At 38.3% G+C, this 17,000-nt stretch overlaps 1 protein-coding gene across 1 annotated transcript in view; it reads left to right on the top strand.

Moving 5' to 3' along the window:
* Positions 1–17,000, top strand: part of LOC135303514 (uncharacterized) — a 265,282-nt gene that overhangs the window by 62,851 nt on the left and 185,431 nt on the right. The gene's annotated exons all lie outside the window — the stretch shown is intronic.

Raw genomic sequence — 17,000 nt, 5'->3', positions numbered from 1 at the left:
TATCAGTTTTGAAGCTTGAACAAATATTCTGCTTGTGTTTGCTATTGAGTTTGCTGCATGCTTTATCCACTGCAGAGGAAAAGCACTGCTGAAGGAAAACCACTACAATCTGTGGCTATAGACAGGCTTTCAGTTTGTGTGGACTTTTCCCACGTGAATGAGCAGAGGTCTGAGTGAAGTGATCACAGAGCTGAGTCGTTCCATTAGGAAGTCATTCTGCCCACTGTGGTCTCTCAGCCATTTGTGAGAGCAGCTAGACTAACAAAATGTGGTACTGACAGAAGAGCTTTTTCTTTTCATTGTTGCTTTTTGGTTTTCTTTTATTTCCCAGGAGAGCAAGTTAAGCTGACATGCAGGAGTAATTCTGTCACCTTAGATCCTAATATTTCTGACAGCAGTAAGAGCAGAATAAACAAATAGATGGGGGAGAAAATGTGAACAGGGGATAGGGAGAGAAAAGTCCCATATAGTAACTTCTTTTAAAACAATCCTTTTGTAATTTTGAAAAGCACTTAGGCTTCAGGTACACTGTGCTGCCATTCTCTCCTTGGATCATTTGGGGGGAGTGGAAATAGCGCAATTTGATGCTCATTTCACATGTTGCTCTGTTTTTCTGGCTGTTGCTCTTACTTGCACGTCTGGCCTTGGATATGCAGCACACCAACAGTAATATCACCAGTTTGATTGCACTGCATTGATTTAAACAAAACAACCCAACCCTAACCCAAAATTTTATAAAGCCCAGAGTCCAAGAACATAGCTGAAAGTAATTGGGATTTTTTTTTGTATAAAAATATATTTAATCTACTTTTATTGATAAATACTGTTATAAATGTTGTTTTAATATTTTACTCTTAAAAATTATATAGAGCAGGGTTTCCACAGTTATGTTTAAGTTTTCCTTTTTATTATTTTTTAAGGAAGTATAATTTGTGGAAAAAGTGGATAGCTCTGCTGCATCAGCTTGGCTGTTATGACTCAGATAAAAAATAAAGCTCCAGATTTTCAGCAGTTCTTTCATATGACAAATCTTTTTTTTTTTTTTTTTTTTGGTAAGAGTAGGCTGTTTTTTTCTCCTGTGGTTTTTAATTGTAGATATTAATTGTCCATTTTGTGTACTCTGAAACTATGCTCTTTCAACTTGTGCAGAGATCCTGAGCACAAAGAAAATGTGTAAGACAAAAAGACAACAAAGAAGTTTTATCAGCACTACACCAAAGTTTCAAGTAGGTCCATTTTGGACAGATTGTCAATATCAAGATCCCAAAATGTGAACATTTTTGCACAGAAAGATAGCTGTCTATGCACATTTGTCAACTGTTATGTTCTGTTTTCTATTGGAAAAAGAATCATTCATCATGTTACAATCACTGTCCAGTGCAAAGCTGATCAAGAGGCATAACCATTAATTCATATCTGTCCGCAGATGTCAACTCTAAAGGTGTATGCAGTTTGTATGAAAATAATAAAAAAATATTCAAGTAGTTGAATACAAGAGTCTTTAGAACCACCCTCACGTCCTTTTGGGGGATTTTACCCTGTAATGGGAATGTGAAGGAGCTTGACTTCAGAGTTGATACTTGAGGAAAATAATCTTGGAACTGCAGAAAGTGCAAATGGCTCTTGAGTGTGGTTTCTTATATAGAAAGGGAAATAGAAGAGAGAGATTTCTACTGATAATGTATTTTGATAGGTTTATGTCAAGAGAAGCTCTGAGAAACTTTTATGGTGCAAAAATATTGGAACTCTTAATATAGGCAGAAGAGCTGCTTTTATATTCATATCCTTACCTAAAGAAAATAAAGTAAGTCTTTCCCCTATCTTTCAGCAGTTAAGAGTTAGACGGACTCTTTTCGGGAAAAAATGTTGAAATTGCAAATATCACCAAAGCCATTGTTGGATGGCAACACTGGGGGAGATCAGCAGGTTTGTATGGATAAGGCAGACCTAATAGATCCCATACTGATTCCACGGTTAAGATGCTGATTGAGAAGAACTTTCACCCTAACCGATGGGATAGTCCTATTCTTCTCCCCAGTAGGATTTCCCTCTCTCCATTTGAAGCTGTGGCTGGGCCTTTGACAAATGCTCAATTTGGAGTACTCAGGCTTAAAATGGAGACTTTTAAAAATCTTTAATTGGGGCTAAGTGCTAGTTCGTCATGCAGCCCATTGTTTAGAACAAGGAGGCAGGACTAAAGAGTTAACTGCTTCCAATTGTAAATGCATCAGTGGCAGGCACATTACAAAGCTCTATACAATCCTGTGGAGTAAATGGTGGACAGCTCATCACAATTAGGCATGGTCATAATGAAGAGCCAGAAGAGAGAAAAGGGGGCATGGGGAAAAACAGACCCTTTACAAATGTTTTTATATGAAGAGAAATTATAGCTAAAAGGGATAGTTAATTAGTTTAAAGAATAGGTGGTAATGCCTTCTCTTTGCAGAAAAAGAAAACTTTGAAAGCATGGAAAATGGGTGAGTTTCTAGCTGCTGATCTGGAAAAGGAGAAAACAATTCAAAGCAATACTGTACTGGGTGTTTCTCAAAAGAAGCTGCGGTGGGAAGTGTGTGATCTGAGTAGTTTGCTCTTAGCAGCAGAGACTGTAGGCACTCTTGTGTTTGACAGAGACCCTGCATGTAGCCTTGTTTCCACTGGCATGCATCTGTGTTTTTGCAGGTGCTCAGCACAGACAGAGATGCTCATGGTTTTCTTCCAGCTTTGCTCGCCTCTGTGGAAGGCAAGGCCCACCTGGCTTCAACTGAAAGGAATGCAGGGAAGAGCAAAGCTACAGCCAGCCTTGTGCTCTGGCTTCTCTGTGGTTTTCTGGCTAACCAGTCACCTGTAAAAACAATCAGCATTCTGAAATTTTGGTTAGGGGAAGCAATGAAGAATGGCTGTCATCTGCAGTAGATTGCTAAAGAGCAGTGCAGGTGTAAACTCAAGTGTTGTGCTGCCCATGAGATACAGACTGTGGGACACTAATGGGAGGTGAAGCTTTTTCCAGGATCACTGAATTTTTTTGTGGCTCTTCCTAGCACCAGTCCTACTGGTGTGTGTCTTGGATAAGATAGGTCTCTGTGTCATTAAGAGAAACACAATACCCTTCACATGCACTTTTTTTGGATAGGTATGTGCAGTCATTTCCCATAAACCTGATTGAGTTTCTTGTTGCTGGGATCAACTTTTATGGCTTGGTTGTGTATTTCTGTGTTACAGCACAGATTCTGAGAACTGCAGGATAACCGCAATCCTTGTTTTTTAGTCTGGGATTTTGGAACCACACTCATCACTCCCTATGACAACTGTGGAATCAATGTTGGTGTTAGTGCTGTCTGTGTCTGTTATATGGCACAAAATAGATGTTCTAGAAGTGAATGGGATAAGGTTATTATTTCTCAACTGTTTCTGCCTGTAGTAGCATGTGTAGCCTGCTTTGTGCTCACAAAGAAGAAATTTTTTTGTATGAGAGCCTGATTCTCTATTAGTAAGTGGGTGATTTTTGTGGACTGCTTTGGTCTCTTTTGTCCCAGGGAAAGAAAAATTGGGATTTTAGTTGTCTCTAATCTGTCATCTGAGTTCTCTTGGAATTTGCCTATTTCTGCAATATCCATCAGTCTCTAAGGATAAGTAATATCCAGCTACACATGCCGGGAGTTGTGGTATTACTTAACAACCCATGGATACTATTGTGGTTTTTGTGGTTAAAGTGGAGGCATACAAGATAGAATTTTAAAATGCTTCTTTTCCTGCTGTTGAAATCAGTAGTAAGACTTGTGAGGGAACAAAGTTGGACCTGTTTTTGGCACTTCAAAAAGTTTAATGTAAAATATTTGATTATTTTCATTAATTGTACATATTTGCTTGTCATGGCTTCATAGAAAAAGCTGTAGCAAAAAGATTCTTTCATCATTGTTCTCTGCAGACCTAAAATCAATATTTCTGTGACTCCCATTTTCTTTAAATCATCTTTGATAAGGTCTGCTTTAGCATTTGAATATGTGCAAATAAGATGGATTCATGCCCCCAATTACATTTGTCTTGTACATGAACAGACAGTATGATTAGAAATTTAAAGGATAAAACCTGTACCAGTGCCTTCATCAGGTGTTATGTAAATAAAAGCCCTTTGAAAATTACATTTCACTGGTACAAGTTGATGTAGAAGGGAAACCAGAACCATAGAAAGCAGGTATTCTGCTGAATGATCAGGAATGCAGGAGTGTAAAATTGTAAGTAGTATACAGATTAGCTTCTTCAGGTCTCCTCAGACATTTCTTAAAGGTTTTATATTTTTGTTTGTTTGTTTTTAATTAGAAAAAGATAAATTTGAATAATATATAATAAGAATGAAGAAAAGTAACATCTTCTGTGTTCTTGGTTTTTTTAGATTTAATACAGGGCTGGAGGTAGTCTGTGGGATATTGAAAGGGAGAATAGAGGATGCTGCTAGAAGGATAACAGATACTCAACATTATTCTGAAAGAAACTTTTGTCCTTATAATAGTATTATGCAGATAAAATTTTGGAAGAAGGGCCTGTATGAAAATCTTGAAAGAATTAATAGGGTTTTATGTCAAATTAATACACATAAAAACTTAGAGTCAAATAGGAAGTTGGCAGAAAATTTATTTTTCCACTCAACCTTCTAAAAGTAAGTTGTTTTTATCTCTTGCATATCTATGCTTATGTGGAGACTAAAATTTCAATACATTATTCAGTTTCTCTGCAGAAATCTATACTAAACCTGTAAAAAAAAAAATCTCTCTAACTCTGTCTTTAGGTGGGTACTGAGTCTGTACCAGATCAGTCCATTCCTGTTATTTTACAGAAATACCCTTCTTGGAATACTTCATCTCTGTAGTTTGATATAACAGAAGGAAAGCTCTTTCATACACTCCCCAGGAGCTGGGTCAGGGAACTAAACAGCTTTAGAAAATTGTTTCTGTGAGATTTTATTTGACTGTTTGGCTAAGCAGGGAGACAAAGTTGGAGGTGATCCAAGCCCAAGAATATGTAACATAAATTGCCAAGGCACATGAAGAACATATTTGAAAAGGGAGAGCAAGAGATGGGCACAAATAATGAAAAAATCCAACATTTTTAAAGATCATACTGACAAGGAAAGGTAGCAACTGATGGAGGCCAGGCCTATAATACTTTCTTGTGGTCTTAGCAAAGTTCTAGAGAGTTTTTCTGTCAGTCTGTGAAGTATAAATGAGACATTTTGTAAAGACCTTCAGTCAGTCATGTGGTAGAATCTGAGTGGAAGGATGAGTGGATCAGGACAGGACCGTGAGCTCTGTGGATAATAAAGTCTCTGCAGAATTGCAGCTCAGCCATGAGCAATTGCAAAGCAGGAATCTCACCATTACAAGGTTTTGGTTCTTCTGGAGGGTTATCTGGTAAGAGTGAACACAGCAGCCTGACCACCTTGCCTCTGTTTGGATGGTTGGTGTGTTCACATTCTTGTTTATGTCAGACTGTGGCTGTAAATGAAGCCTTTTCCTGGGATGCCGTTTACAGAAACAGTAATATTCATTTTAAGCTTCAATGTCTGCAAATGCTTGCTAGCATTTAAATGTTAGCATTTAGCTAGAAAATGTTCTTTGTGAACAGGTATTTTTTGTCACATCAAAACCTACCAAAAGTTCCTCAACTGTAAGATTTATTAATAATTGGAAATTTGTTATTTAATCTAGAGTTTAAATGTAGTTACATATGCCAACTTAATACCACAAAATAGCCCAAGAATATTCTTAAGCAGTATGTCAGCTAAATTTTATTGCAGTTCCATTAGTATTACCATTAAGCAGCTGACTAAAGGTCATAATGAATACTTACTATTTTATATCACCCAGGAGGTGCTAAGTACAGCTGGAGTCTATTTCACTACTTGAACACATATAATAGTCGACAAATTGTCGATCAGTGGATGTGTCCATCTTATCAAAGTACTTTGTCTGCCCAAGTATGTAGCAATTCTTCTGGCGTGCATTGCATAATAGATGGAGGTGGAGTTTTTTTTAAAAAAAGGGAAGTTCTTATTAAATGGCTGGTTGTTGTAGTCCTATTTTAAGTACTGCCTATAATTTTGTGCTTGTACTGACATTTCAGAAATGTAGTCAGGGCTTACATGATTCTTGCTAACCAGTTTAACAAATGGCGTAACAATTATTGAGATTTCTGGTGTTCAAGATGATGAAAGTTATTCTGTGGATTTTATTTTGTTGATGCTTTGTCGGTACTGTTTTTCATATTTTTCTGACCATATTATTCCTTCTACTGATGACAAGTTCTGCTGGAGCAACAAGGAGATTATGCCCTTATTGTAATTCTTTACCAGCTGTTGCAAAGTAAGTCTTGGCCCTTGACAAACCAGTTCTGTGCATTTAGAATGGATTTTTTTAGAATAGTTGGTGGAAAAAAAAATCATCAAAACAGATGGTTTGATTAATGTGGTTTGAGCTTGCTTTACTCTGCATGATGAATATCATGCAGAACTGTGTAAGCAGCATGGACTTGGGATCCTTTTAACTATTATCTATCTGATGTTGTTCAACAATTTTATTTGCAATAAGAAAGCCTTGGCTTTAAGTAGAAGTACTTAATATTTTCAATTATTGCTTTCTCGTGTTTCAAGTGGATTTTATGAGTACACAGAGCTACTCAGGGCAAAAGGACAACTCCTTTATGAAATATGAAAAAATATTCCACAATCATCTTGGTCCTATTTCTTTTCACTACAGAAAGTCTATGAAACTTCAGACTGCATTCAATTTCACATTCATTTTGGCAGCAGTAGTACTGTAAAACTGCTCATTTCCTACAGGGCTTTTGCAATATGTATTTTAGCACACACATTCAGCAATGACTGACTTTTGATCTAAAATGAACTAAAAATACTTTATTATCAAAAATTGCGTGTATGTGAATGAAAGAGAAAGGTTAGCCCTCCACTGTGTTTGGCTTAAATTCTTTTGACATTAACTTGTTCAAAAGAAAATAATTTCCTTTTCTTGATAAACACAAATTTTATTCTTTTCAACAGCAAATCTTTCCCCTTTAGTCCACTAGCACTAGGCAACCTCTTCCTATTAGTAGCAAATTGCAAGACAAGAAAGGGTTAAATTTTTATGGCAAAATACCTAGCTGGCCTTAGCAGTCTGAGTAATTAGGTAATTCAGCAGCCACAGTTTAATGAGACTTGGTGCTCAAATATTGCTCTTCTCCACAGCTCACCCTGGCTGAAGCTGGGAATGTAACTGAGGTCACAAAAGAAATGGGTTGCCTCAGAAATGTCCCAAATCTTGTGGTTATCACCAAAGTATGGGCTGGTCAGGTGGGCCATAGCAGAGCTGCAAGCTGAAATTTTGCCTTCCCATAAAAGGGACCAAATAGATATGTCTTAGACTGCCTTGTCAAAATATCTCAATCTGATGAGAACAGTGAAGCTGCAAGGAGATTCATTGGAAATTGAAAAATGCAGACTGAAAAATGAATATGAAAATTGAGAGATATTTTAAGAGGATCCGAGATTTAAAAACCCAGATGTTCTGTGCTGTGTCAGAGAGAAATAGAAGCCACACTTGTAATAAGTGTCTGTTATGCTCTCTATATGCTCACATATCTGTTGACATCTCTGTAAAGTCCTTTCAGACTAGAAGTAATGGAATATAAAAATTCAAAAGAGAAGAAGTGATGATTCCTGCTGACAGAATCAAGTACTATGGCTTTTGCAGCATGTTTAGGGTAAAAAAGATAGTCCCTAAATATCCACAAAGCCAAAGAATTGTGCAGATCATTTACTAGATGGAAACATCTAAATTCTTCTTAGTGCAGGAAAAAACCCTCCCAGATATGATTAAATAAACACTTACATTTGGACAGAAACATGGTGGTGTGTCCAAATACTATATAAGTGCAATGAACAACTTTAAAATCCATTAGTTGCTTAGCTAAAGAAGGTCTTTAAAAAAGAAACATTCTGGGTTTAGCTCAAGCAGGCTTAGGTGACCTCAGTGCAAGAGTCCTAAAAGACTTTGCTGAGATGATTTCTGGTCAACCTCTTTATTTTTTATTAAAAGATGATTTTTTTGCATATTTTAAAACCTAGGTCATAAAATTGTGCTAGTATATAGAACTGCAAGGGGAATGGCTTTGATTTGTATAAATTAGTCAGCTTGCTGTTGATTGCAGGTAAAAGAATGGAAATGTTGATGGTGAATGCAATAAAGAATTGCAGAATGGAAGCAAAGTTCATGTCTGTCGCATAGTTTTATGATGAAAACACCTTGTAAAACAAACTTTCAGTTTCTTCATGTGGTTGTAAATCTAATGAATACACTGTCTAGACAGAAGATATTTAGGCTTCAAAAAACTCTTGATGCCATGTTGGGATTTAGAGGCGCAGTAGCACTGTCACAGCAGTATCTAACAAACAATTTGAAAGTGGCCTTGCTGCCAGGTGCCAAAGAGGAGTTTTCGGTGAAAAGTGCTTATTCTGTGGGATGCTTCCAATGGCATCCTGCTAGGACTGCTTCTGCCAGTGTTTGGTGTCATATTCACTGATGGGACACCAAGCCACAACACCCTGGCCAAGAACATTTTTGGACTAAGATTAGTGGAAAATTTTGAGGGAGGGCATCCCCAGCATTTTATCACTTTGTGTCACATAGACTCTGCTTTCTTGAAATAAAATGTATTTTGGCACACTCAGGTGTAAGGCTGTACGGAGGAGACAAATATCAACAGAAATGACAATGGCATCCTGTGAAACAGTCACTGACTTAAAAGATTTTGAGGTCACAGTGGCAAGAGTGATGAACTGGATCTCCTAGGGAAGTGTGCTTAGAAAAGCCAGTGGGATTCCTGGATGTGACAGTAGTGGGCTGGAAAGTGACTTTTACCTCCAACAACCGAGTAACTCTTTCTCAATCAATACTCTGCTAACTGTTCTCTTACCAGACCCTTTGTGTTATCTGGGGAGGCAGCTTGTCTTTGCCATTGTTGTTCATGCTTCTTTAGCTCAATGTTATAGGCAGAATGTTATGAAGCAGAAGAACAGGCACACAAACTATTTCTCAGATAAAAGCCCCGAAGTACGGAACTTTTTCACCTGAGATGGTCTGTAGTCAAGCCACTAAAGGAAGACTTGTGCTTGTGGAGCTGTTAGTGGTTCCATGCAGCTTTTCTGTACGACTTGGAGGTGTGTTTAACACCATCGGTGGTGGTGGTGGGAGAGGAAGTTGTGGTCCTTACTCTTGAGATGCATTTCCTCTGGGACATTATAGAAATTGTGTTCTGATTTCATGATTTGAAGTCCTGCCCATCTGCAGAGTAGGGCCAATGCCTCTCCCCATTCCTGGGGGCAATGTGAGGGTGAAAACCTTCATGGCAGTGTGAGGACATTGCAGCAGTGAGCCCCTTGAGGAGAGCTTTGGAGAAATGAGACCAACACCTTTTGTAGGGGGATATAAAGGAATTTGCTCAGACAAATGTCTTCCTCACAAATGCTGTGCAGAAATATCAGCCAGTCTCAATGAAACCTGACTGCAAGTTTGTTTAAAAACTATTTTTAAATGTTTAAGACTTAATTTTGCATGTCTTGGCATTTGTGTATTTGTAGAGGTGCTTCAGTTCCATTTAAGCACTGGATATCCATTTACATTCAAGAATGTATCACTCCTTTATTAAATTTATACTCCAAGGCCCTAACACACCATCTCCAAGTAGCAGTTCTACGTTCATGTATTCTTTATCACTTCTAAAACATTTAGTTCTGTGTAAAACATTTAAGTTCCTTGCAGTCTGTAAGCACTGTGGTAGCCATGCACATGGCTAGTGAAGACAAAGATTAACTGTTTATTAACATATTAATTGATGTTTGAAACTCAGCAAGTCATTTTAAATGACATAGATACAAAGACATCTTCATACAGAAGTGTTTTTCACTAAATATAATTTACTGGAAGACAGTAAGCCTAAGTGTGTGGGAAGACCAGAATAATGTTCAAACTGGTCAAAGTAAGCTACATGTTTGTCTCAAAAATTGTTTACTGACAAAAAATTTAATGTTTTTCTTGCTTTCAGGTAGCCAGAATCTTATTAACATTTTTTTCCAAATTCTTTGCAAGGGGTAGTAGCTCAGTTATTCGATAGCTAACTGACAATAATTAGCCTATTATGATGATTAATGCTTATTCAGGACATTTAATTTGCATGCTATAAGCATGGTGAGACAGCTAATTTGAAGTTATGCCAAATACAGTGTTTAGTTTTTATATACAACATTTGTTTGCCTTTCCAAATATAAAATAATTGACAAGAATAATCATAGCTGAGGATATTAGGTCAGCAAGTTTTCATTTCTCTTTTTAATAACAATGATGTGTTACTTAGTGAACCAATTAGCAAGGTAAACTTTACTTGCATTAAAAAATGCATAAGGCTAAGGAAGAATTTCTAAATTGTAGTTAATGGAATGTCAACAAAGATGCATATTCTGTCATTTTTGCCCAGGTGAGAACCATCTGTCCCAGACAGATAGCATTTCTCCAACTTCTCACAAGGAAGAAGGATACAAGGTCATTTTTATGCACCTTGTAATCAGGACTGACTTTATGAAAGTCAATTAAGCTACTAGGCCTTAGCCATAGTTTCAACGAAATAGACACTGAAAGAATAAATGTCTTTAATCATGGTTACTAGAAGGTTTTTTTTTTCCTCAGGAAATGCCTAAATATGCATGTGGAACTTGCATCCTCTTCAGGATATTTGGAGAGGCAAATTTTCCTTGCTGCTTCTGATCACTTGGGTTCTTTGACCCAGAAAGCAGGGCACACTTCACCATGAGATGCTCTTCTCCCAAAGCTTCAGTGTCTCTGGATTTGAAGCTTAAGTCTCCTTAAGTGTGCTTCAAAAGAAAAAGCCAAATGGGGAAACATGTAGAGCCTCCTAGGAGAAAAATGTCTGCAGTAGTGTCTGGAAGGTGATCTGGAGCCTTTGGAAGATAAGGGGAAAGACAAGTTCCTCTACGGGAAGTGTTGGGCTTTCCTTGAAAGTCTTCCTTAGGTTTCAGCCTTTGAAGCAGCCGGCATTGCAAAATTCCTCCATAGGCATCATCTAAAAGTAGATAGCACATCTATGTCCATGTACCACTCCAACCAGTCATCTCTGCTTAATACATATTTCTGCTTGCTTTCTGCAAAAGGCATTTCTGGCTGTTCTTTGCAGCTAAGAAAACTGCTGGACTGTGGGTCACTGACGAGAAACAGAAGAATCTATCTTTTGTGAAGTGCCAAAATGTATATTTTTAATTTTTTTTTATTGTCTATCAATGTCAAATTTTAAATACCTGGGATGTGTTGCAGGATATTTGTTCTTGTTCATGCCATTGTTTCCTCAAACTGCTGAGAAAGCAAAGTGTCTGGATGCTTTCTGACTCTGAGGAACAAGAGGGGGAAGAGACAATTGTTCTCCTAGAGGTGATGACAAGACCCCAAGTCTCTGTCATTTGCCCAGGCTCCTTTTAACCTTTTGTTATTTGGAAGAAGCTGGCAGTCTGTATTAATCGGTGTGAAAAATAGTGGACCTGTTTCTGTCCATTTGACCTCCCCTACCCTGAAATGATCACAAGGCAGCCAGGTGTGTTACACCCAGCCCTTCCTGCAGCACTCCCACTTCCTTGCTGAAGCACAGCCACAGCATTTACCACACTCTTGCAAGGAGCCAATGGATCCCGAATCCATTTGAATCAATAAAGTACAACAGAGCAGCTCTGCCTGCACATGGTGAACTAAGGAAGCCCAGGCATGGGCTGGTGTGCATCCCCAGGGCTTCTCCAGACCCCACAGCCATGGCAAGGCTCTTGCCCAGGTGTGGGGCAGGGTTTGCTGAGAGCTGAGGCCCTTTAATGAGCAGGATGAATGGGGGCTGCTCCCATGGTGAGGCTGGGAAGAATTTGGCCCGCAGACAGGAGCCATGCCACACCACTTAGGGCTTTGTCCCCTTTTTTTGTTTACAATTACAGCCACAGAAAAATGAGAAACTGTTCACAGTTTCTCAGTAAGAATATGGGGAATCACTGGTTATCCACCACCTACTTAGATCCTCTTTATTTTATTTTTCTATTACATCTCCCAATACTTCATTACCACCTTTGTAACTTAGAGGAGTGCAGGGACCAATTTAAAATCCATTGAAAGAGCCTTTGGCTTTCTGTGGTGGCTCCTGGATCGGGGCCAGGGGGTATAAACTGCTAGTGGCAAGTTTACAACAGTGCTCCCTTTGTGGGTGCCACTGCTGGGGCTTACTGAGGTGGCTGAACACTTTAACAAAAGTGATTTTGCAGATTAACCCGGTGACAAGCTGTGTGTTCTCAGTGGGAACTCTTCCAAATTTTTAAAAACAATTATAGCTCTCTGTCCATGAATGCTGGACTATCACATTCTGCCAACACAGGGAAGCTTCAGAGAGGATTTTTTGGGCTAGGCTGAATCTCCCTCTTTGTGCTCTAACTAATCTAATGAAAGATTAATTTGTTGCTTGCTTTATTATCCCCATATTCAAACATACACAATGCAGTATTTTGTAAGCTTACTTCTGAAATAAATTCTAGCAAGGTTAAAAAAAATCAGCTTCCTTGCACTGTGTATATACCCACTTAGTACTAGGCTAGTCATGCATTAAAAATACCTCTGATCTGCTATTGCCAGGGAAAATTAACTGTAAACTGAAAGGAAAAGTGGTGCATTGCACTTCAATCTCAATCCTACTCTTTCAGTCTTGGATTTATTCACATCGAGAGCAATATAAATACATTAGTCAGTAATTTGGTTTTTACTCATTCACAGGCAAAAATCATAATTTCCTTAGTTTGATAAAAACTGTTCTGATGGAAATGCAAATCTCCAGGAAAGGTTCTTACATGGTTTAAATTGTCCACTGCATATTTTTGATCACTTACATGAATTCAAGGACTACCCCACTTGAAGCAAAGCTCTCAGTTAAGCCAAAGAATGAAACATGTTCCTGGGTGAGCAGCTGCCTAAGAAAAGTACAGTATTAAATTCTACCTGTGTTGTTGGTTGGAAAGCAAAGAGGTTGCATTACTCATGGATAAGTCAAATGGATGTATTATCGCAACAAATTATAATTTTTTTTTAAATTGAAACAGTTCTTAGTTGAAATGTGTTGAAGCTCAGAGAGTAGGTTCACAGTAGATTTTCGAATGAAGGATTTTTTGTGTTTTTTGTTACATATGGGATCATTTGTAGTTAGGTTTCATTTTTGCTGTTGAAATCTTAAACTTGTCCTTGAGAAGCTTGGAAGTGCCTGATATATTTGTGCAGCCTTGAATTCACCATGCACAAACAAAAAAATCTAGCCAAAAAATCTCTGTGGAAGTTGCAGTGATGATTTCCCGGCAACCAGTGGCTTGTGGCTTCCAAAGCTTTTTTTTTTTTTTACTATTTCAGTTGTGATTTGCAACATTCTGCTCTTCTTTTTTCATAACATGTAAAGGTCCCTTGTTGTTTGTGTATCATTGATACAATTCTCCTGCAACCAAAAACAAAGAAGGCAGTAGTGCTTTTAATAGAGGGTGCCTGATTGATAAGCTAGTTGCAGCCAAACCTGCTCTGGCTAATTGTCTTTCAAATGCCCTCATTAATCAAACAGAGGAGTAACTCTGACAGGAGAGCTGTCACTGTTTTCATGATTTCCTACCACTCACCTCACAGTGTGAGACCTGGCTGTGTACCCAAATCATGGCCTTTAAACAGTTTTAATGCCTGCTCACTGCAGAGCACACCTGGCTTTGGTGGGATGGGGGCCTGCCCAACTCTGAGGCATGATCTATCCCAGGAGACCAATTTAGCAGTTATTTAATGATTCATAGCTTGATGTCTGGAAATGAGTGCTCCACACGATAACATACATAAACAAATTTAATTAGTTTTTGCCTTTTTTGCATAAGTAGCCACCAGTGTATTAAAGCTGCAAACAAAACAGGTAGGCTGCCTGGAAAGTCATTGAAGCTGGTTAACAGCAGATCTTTGTAAAAGGCTGTGGTGCTTTCTTTCATCTGCTGATAGTCACTGATGCCTCTTTGGCCAGGTCCTGAAGTTGCTGGGTTTGCTTACTAAGAACAAGGGAAGCAGCTAGCTCAACTAGCTTTTGGCCAGGTGTTAGAAGAACATATCTACAGCAGAAACTGGCAGTCGCTCATCTACTGCCCTTCAAAGCTGCAGAATGTAGTATTTTTTTGAAACTGTTTTTAAAGGATGTGCTTCATATATTTCCTGTTTTTCAATCTATTAGAAATATTATTTGGTAAACATCAACCTGAGTTATTGTTCAGAGATGGGGATTTATATATTTGCATTTTTATTGAACATACATGAAAACATTGTGAAATTATTTCTAGTTGTGCAAGCTGCAAAATAGGGCAAAATACTTAATGCTTAAGAAAGCAAATTGAAAGCTTAAGGGACAGAATATTTTTTTAACCTTCTTTTGCAACACTGCGTAATTAACACTGATGATGTATGAAGTGTATGGGGGTTTGTTTCTCTGCTGTTAAGTTTTTCATATTCTCTGTGGAGTAGAATTCTAGGATTGATAGTCTAGAATAATATCTTGTCATTCTCCTAAGCAATATAAGTAAATATATTTTGCATGAAAAAATGTTGCATTTTGCATATATTCATATTAAGTGAAATTCTTACTTTAATAACTTTTCAGGGCTGAAAATTACTCAGCGGCACACATTACAAATATTTTATACTGGAGGGTTTCTTTGAACTCCAGACAGCAGAGCAATATAGCTTGTCTTTTCTTCTTCATCTGGGAATAGCTTCTACCCACCAAGTGGAATATTTGCTCCTATGAGAGGTGCCTTTTTCTTTAATAGAGCTGCTTGATCATAAATTTCTGCAGATCTTGGTTTTAGATTACCGACTGTCTGGTTTAGACACCTTGTTTTCCTGAGCAGGCAGAGGAAAATCTTAGCATGGAGAATGTTGGTTCCAGGAATCCTGCAGTCATCACTTTATAAATGTGCTTGATCTCAGACTTGAGCAAGGGGGACCAAGCCATGATTTAAGATGATATTCTGCTATCCAAAAGTGAAATTCTGTCTCCAGAAAGCTCAGTGGAAACTTCGTTATTGGTCTCAGTGGGGCCAAATTTTATTTTTGTTGAGGTGTTGTGAACTTTGAAAGCAATTTAGACAGGGAAAGAAGGTGGGGACAGGGAACAAATTACTTTTGACCTTTTTCTTTTAGAAATTTAACAGAGACCATTGGCTTATTTCTGCCAGTACCTCCCAACACCTATCAGAAAATGTGTTTTCTCTGAGTCACTATTAATTTTATATCATGGCATTTTATTTTACTATGAGAGACAGAGTTCCAAGTGCTGTGATTTATAGGACATGTATACGTAGGTAGATATTGCCTCATGTTTTCTCTTCTCTATAACCCAAAACAAAGATCTTTAAAGGGATATATTAAAATCTAGGTACCTGCTCCTAAAATTTGATTGGCTTTAACAAAACCAGTAGCAAGTAGGTAAACATTTCCAAAGGCCTATGATTGATTTTTATGAACTCATTCAATGCCTGTGGGTTGTGCTCTGTGGATACTCATAAGGATTTCTGATTAGTGTCATCATGCCCCCTATAAATCTATTTTCTTGGGAGTCTATATCTTGGTAATAAAAACTTGTCCTGCAGTGAAAGGTCTTGGCATAATAGCAGAATTATTGCTATTTTTACTGCATTTAAAAAGCATTTCTTGCACCTTGTCCCCATCCTCTAGAAACAGTCTTCTTTTTTTTTCTGCATATAATGTGGCCCCAATATATTTGTTTGGTGAATTAATTAGGAATTAATTAGGTAATATTAATCAGTATACACTTCCTTTCTTACATAGATTTTTGTGGACTGTACAGGTCCAACCTTGTCATTGCTGTCTGCTTGTGTTGACCCCTGGCAGACTCCGTCCACAGGGCCCTCACTTGGGAAAATCTGTCAGCTTCTGCCTGTATTCCTGTTGTGTCTTCCAGATTTGGACCCCACAGATCAGGATGGCTTTTTAAGATACAATGAGGAATAAAACCTTGTATATAAGTGTCTTTCCAAGAGTTTTGAGGTGTCACACAATTTTAAGACTTCACCCGTGGGTTCTTCAGCTGTGACCAGGAGCCCTTTCAGGCTCGGTCATCTGAAGTTTTGTATATGTTGAATGTGGCCCATAGGTCTGTTAAAAAGCACAGACTCTACAGGATTCACAAAACAGACAATACAACACCTAATTTATTTTGAGCCTGGCCAGAGCTTGCAGCTCAGAGTTAGTGCAGGTACCACTGCATAAATTGCTGCTGTGCCCACTCCTCTGGGCTGGACAGTGCTGTTTTCTGTGTAACAGGTGATGGTTTTGCTGTCCAGGTAAATGAAGAGTTTATTTTTATCCTGACTGGCCTCCTAGTGGCAGTGATTCCCCTTTGCAGTCAGCTCAATAAAATATTTGCACAGGAAATAAATTTAGTGATTTATGTTTTAGGTCTGTCATTAGAATATTCATTGTATCTGTTGTTGAGAAAGATGATCTGCTCTTCCCTTTTGAGACAAGCTTTAGTTAAACCTATACTTTATTTATTTGTGGAACTGTTGTGAATCAAGCAAAAAAGTTGCAAAATGCTTCCCCAAAAGGACTGCTGAGTGTAGCATCTGATTGCAGGTAGTTAAGAGCAACAGTGCTTGAAATTGCTGAAATTCAGCAAGTGGGGAGGAATTGGAAGATGACAATTCCTGTGTGGGCTGGGCATCTGGAGCCAGCACTATTCCCAGCCTGGCCACGCTTTGGCATGAGCAGGAGAGGAGAATCTGCCACAGGGCAGCTGCAGGAAGATCAGCAATGAGATCCCTAATAACCTGAGTGACTGCTGCAGGCACACTTTGGAGCAAACAGATTGCACTGCAGCAACAGGGTGCAGAG

Source organism: Passer domesticus, chromosome 6, assembly GCF_036417665.1.
Source record: "Passer domesticus isolate bPasDom1 chromosome 6, bPasDom1.hap1, whole genome shotgun sequence".
NCBI classification, from domain to species: Eukaryota; Metazoa; Chordata; class Aves; order Passeriformes; family Passeridae; genus Passer; species Passer domesticus.
This window is presented reverse-complemented; position numbering and strand designations above follow the sequence as displayed.